Genomic DNA, 5767 nt, shown 5'->3' with positions numbered 1-5767 from the left:
ACAGTTATGGACTGATACCTGTGCATATCATTAGATAATCCATCAATTAATATCATTAGGTTTTAAGAGTATTATCACCTAGTGTTATTCAGTGTCAGTTCTCTACTTAAATTATCTCATAGTTTTTTGTCATTGCACCTACTTCAGTAACATCTGGGGTGTCTGGGGCTTATTCTGTTGCTGTGTAACCTAGTTCACAGTATTTGGCTCATCGTTCTGAATTGGTACAGAGGGTGGGTGGAAGGTGAGTTATTATTTTAGCTCCTAGTTCTAGGGTAGGTAAGGGCCCCAGAGTTTTGTCTAAATTATACTGGAGAAAATATTCCCTCCAGGAGCACTCTGCTGGCTGAGGACTGTCCCAAAATACTCTTCTAATTTGCTGGATAGGGGWTATGAATGGATTGTCAGGGTAGCTGGGGCTGTTTCACCTCTCATTAGCCAGTCCTTATATCTTTATTTCCAAAACATGTTTACCTGTGCTGCTCTATGCTGCTGCACTATGTTTTGTGGATGTGTTTCACACTCATGAACAGAGCCTGAAGTTCTTAGAGTCATGCAGTTTTTGAGCACAGAATAGGAAATTAGACACATACCATCAGATCATCAACTTAAATCTTCTGGGCAGCCAGGGAAATGCAGCATCTCTGACTGCAGATTCTTCCTCCAACATGCAACGTCTTCTCTGAATGTGTCAGAAGATACAAGGGGTTTGCAGCCCAGCTCAGGTGGGTTTCCAGAACTGATTTTTTTACCATATCCACATCCATACATTCCTCTTCTGCATTCCTGAGGGATGTTGCCCAACTTTAAGCCTGTCAGTCTGGTGCTTCTTAAACTAAAGGGGTCAGATGAGAAAGGTAGGGTACCAAAACCAGAGATTTTCTTCCCTAAATGTAGTTTAGTTTAGAACATCTGATTTTAAAGTTTAATTATTRCCTAATTTGCATATGAAGCATTTTCTGAGAATCTCTGCTTTTCCTCCTTGGCTGTTCAGATGAAAAACAGATGCTTCCAACATAAACAAATCCTATGTCTGAAACAGATGGAATAATACTCCTCTAAAGGCAGAGGATGACACAAACTTCCTGTATCGTGTCCTCATCCTCCATCCCTCCATTTCTATTGGACTTCCAGCTACCACAGCTGGATGGTGGTGGCCACTTCGGAACTAAGAGAAAATAAAATAAATCCTCCTGAAAGCTCTCAAAATRTTTGTGAAGGATTTTGAAGGGTTACAAAGACTTCTGAGGAATCCAAGTAACCTAATGGATCAACTGTTTCCCTTCCTTCTCTCCAAAGCTCCGTTTAATTTTTAAACTTAGTTGTTATAACTCAACACCTTCTGAAAATGTATCTGTAACACTAAGTYAATCCATCATCAACAAAATCAAAGACTCTGGAGATTTTAACACATTCCATTACAACTATCCGTKATTTGGAAGGACAGAAGGAGAGAGAGAAGGAGTGACCCCTTCTGTAATTGAGCAATGGGAGAAAACTTGGCCTTTGGTCTTTCCTTTTCCCTGTCCTCCAGAAATGAATGAGATCCTTCATTCCTCTGCAGCAACTGCATTTTCTATTGCAATAGAAAGAATGAGTCAGAGGAGCCTGCTGCTGGTGAAAGCTTCTCTGGGCTGTCCTCAACAGAGYGCTTCATCCTTTTTGTTTGAGTTTTCATGGTGTTAATCAGTTATTAGAAATGCCTGGTATCACCACGTGCATTCTGGATTTGTAAAAAAGCTTTTTGCTTGTCATTTATTTTAAGACTTAATGAACAAGCTCTCTTTGTGRAAGAAGACATTTTAGGTATGCTCTTAAAAATGAAATAGAGCAAGCTAGTAAAAAAGAAAATGCATCTCAATTAGATTATTCTTCCTCCATCTGTTCTGTCAGATCTTTTTATGGCAGGAAATTGCCTACTGGATTTTTTATTTTGCTTAATGGAAATGGCAAAACTTAAATCCATGCCCATTCCCACTGACATCAGGGGGAACAAAATTCAGCGTCTGAACAGAACACATTTTTTTAAAAACCATTAGTGTCTCCAACTGCATCTGAGTGAATATAGTAATTATAACATCAGTGAATTTAAATTAACTGAAATACTTACAAAACTGTGGACTGGTACTTACACTTCTGAATCTCCTTGGCATTTCTGAAAATCCCAACTTCTCTAATTAGCAATTCCTGATATGCTACATTCTTCCTGTGAGGACACAATTTTAAACCCTGTGAACTCCCCATATGAGTTTGGGGCAACAAACTGTAACCAGGTGGGATTTCTAATAGGAAGAGGGGTTTCTAATAGGAAATAGCATCTCCAGTAAGGTAGTGAGCTGTGTAAACCTTTTGTTGCATTTTTTAGGATGCTGGACTTCAGGAAGTACCATCCCTTAAAATCCTGGCCCCTACAAAAAACTCCAAGGATGTGTCCAGCTGCTTGACAAACAGGACATTATGAACAGGCAATAATTCTGTGATTAAAAGAGGTATAAAGATTGTATACATTTTCTTTTCTTGTATCCATGTGGGGGCTGGTAAAATACATTCTAAATCTCTCATCAAAAAGCCTACTGTCTTCAAAACTGAAATGAATCCAAATACCCAACACTGCTGTGCTCCTCCCTGTGCTTCCTCTCAGAGAAGGATATGTAAAAGCAGATCCTTCCCGCTGACTCATTCTGCTCTGTAAACTGTATCTGAGGTTTGAGACTAAGGGAATTATCCCAGCTTGTTAAAAGATATTTACCTCCATGTTTATAGTTCAGCACTGCCAGAACAACTACAGCAGGGTACTGTTATTATTATTAATACTATTAATAATAATCAATAACTAAAGCACAAGTGAGAGCATGACTTGCAACAGGGAATTATCACTCCTCTCCACAATTYCAAACCTCTACAGAATTCCAAAATAGTAGGTGGTAAATAACAGAATTTTATAAAATACAGAATAAAATCTGTAGTGGAAATTAAGTACACACTCGGAAAACTTATCATGTTGTTATCCATGTGTGCTATGCCTCCAAGGTTCCACATTGTTTCCTCACTTTTCCAGCTTTGTGTCCTGCAGTGCTCCATAGAATGCCCTTGTCACCGATCATCCAGGGGCTCAGTGCCAGCACTGATGGACATTTTTCATATGGACAATGTGGAAAACCATCTGCTGGGCAAACAGGCACAGATTGCCTGGGAATAACATAGATTACCATCTTCTACAGGTTTATAAAACAACTCTGTTGTTTGGTTTATACAATAACAGTGCTATTTTTAAAAAGAAACCTTGCACTGCTTTGACTGAATCTGGAACCAGACCTTATATGTGGGCACATTACTTGTCACCATTTAAATTTAGCTTTCATATGATTATTTTCCTTTTGTTAATGAAGCACCCTATCCAGAAGTTTATGTACAGGAAGCTTCTTCTATAGCAGTTGAATTAGAGGTTCCACCCCCCTCCAAAAAMCCCCACACATATATTTTCCATGTGTAGGGTCTTTTGAAACCAGTTAAGTACAATTGTGTACTTATAATAACCATATAATCTGTATAAACATCACCAGRGGCAGCTCATGTTTAAGCAAAACCTAAATCAGAAAGTTTAGTAATTYCATTTTGTGTTAACAAAATAACAAAATATTGTCAGATGAGATMATGGTGTATAACAAAGGAAGGGGGMAAAAWWAAAARGRAAAAWAAAMCCCAACAAAACYAAACAAAACAGTTTAATAAGAAACAGGTTCTGTTTGTTTTAAAAGTACTCAAGGCATGAAAGCATGGACTGAAAAATCCCTCCTGCTACATCAGAACTGACTCTGAGGCACAGAGTGCCCTCATTTCCCAAAGTCATCAATGTCCTGATCCTACTGCAATTAGCAACTGCTAATGTAGGTGATGAGCAAAAGAGAGCAGGATTTTGGCACAGCACAGTATGGATTTCGGCACAGTATCCAACCCATCAGCAGCAGAACAAACCAGAAGTGATTAAAAGACGTGAGACAGAGTGAAGAAGGACAAGGTGGGAATGCAAAGTATTGAATACTTGTGGCTCATCTGAATTTCAGGGAAGGATCTGAATTCTCTTTAATAGCACTGCTGCTACCGAAGTCCTGCTCCAACCATCCAGTCCAATGTTCCAGTTCTGCAGATAATTTCATGCCAGTTGGAAGCCATGAACAATGAAACAAGCCCTTGTTCTTAATAAAGAATTAACACATTTAATATCTGTATGACAAATCACAACAATAAAGAAAAGGAGTGATCTAAAAGCAGTAACATTTTATTTATAATTAATCTTTCCATGCATTCTTTCTTTATTGTTGTGAAGGTACTCAATTGCTTATTCTAACAGGAAAAGATGTTTTTAAGTTCTTTGTTATCCAATCCATGGAAATAATGCTGGAACTCATCTAGAATTGTATGATTGATAAATTCCAATACTAAGTGAAGACCTTTTTTCCTGCCTAAGTACATGAATCAGATTAACAATATTCTTACGATGAAATCAATGTTAGTAAAGAAGAAAAACACTTTTTACCATGTTTTTTTTTATTTCAGTTCATAGGGACTTCCTCTTTAAAAGGCTGATAACAAGAACTATAATTTTCTTAACTAAAGACTGTTATTAATTTGAAAACACACTATAAGTCTTTGTTTCTGCTCCCTCAGCCTTCCTCCAATATCCAAACACATTCACCACATTACTTTTCATGGTACATCTTCAGGCTCTGAACCAATACACCAGAAATAGAGCAACAAAAGGAGCAACTTCTTTCATTAGCTTAAAAATATCCTCTTGAATGTGTTTTATTTACACTAATAAATCATAGATAAGAGCTCCCATATTAAAAAAAATCACAGTAAAAATGCACTTTTCCACACTGAGGTCCATTTACCACTTAATTTTTACATTACTAGCTGTTGATATTAGRAGCAGTTTTAGGCTAACACCAGAGCTGGTTTTAACTCAATATAAAAGCAGCTGTCATTTTAATTACCACCCTYCCCCTTTCTTTTTAATTGAGGGCTACACTCACCCTGGTGCCAGGTCTCCTTAGAGCCACCAAGAGCCAGGATATCAGTCTGTATTTAGAGGGAACTTTGAGAGAAGATGAGAGACCCATATGGCAAAATATGCCATTATCCCTAATTAAAAATTGATARGAACTAAATTTTTAAAATACCCAGTTATAGAGCTGAATATAAAGCACAGAAGTAAGAATCCAAATTTATAACCTTGCAATCTGACTGTGAGTTATTGTYCCTGCACTTTGCACAAGTTAGGTTAAACCACAGTGAGCTGCTGTGTCTGGCAAGCAGAAAATCCAACCTGACCTATGGCCAGACTAAAATTCTTGTAAACTTTTCACAAGCAGAGGTCTGAACTCAAACTGAGCTTTTAGGGGAAATCTCCCCACTGCACTCCCACCGTGATGAAATAGCTTTTCAAGGAAATACTTGTGGATAATCCCTGTTTGGGGATGGCACAGAACTGATGTAATAAATACACCACCCCTGCTGTGGCCAATGTGCTCTGGGGATCTCGGGCAGGGAGCCAGAGCCAAGTGATGCAATCCACAGCTGACAAAAAGGCCACCTARGGAGGCTGGGGCAGGGCAGTGTGAGCTCCAAGGATGGCCCTGGAACTGCAGAACCGGGAGAAGCCACTCAGCCAGCCCTGCTTTCCCTCTCCCACCGCCTGAGGTGGGGCCGAGGACAGGCAAGAGCTCTGGGACAGAATCACCCACAGCAACGGGCAGGCAGGACA

This window comes from Malurus melanocephalus, unplaced genomic scaffold (genome assembly GCF_030028575.1).
Source record: "Malurus melanocephalus ecotype Western Australia unplaced genomic scaffold, MMel_1.1 scaffold_144, whole genome shotgun sequence".
NCBI lineage: Eukaryota > Metazoa > Chordata > Aves > Passeriformes > Maluridae > Malurus > Malurus melanocephalus.
This window is presented reverse-complemented; position numbering follows the sequence as displayed.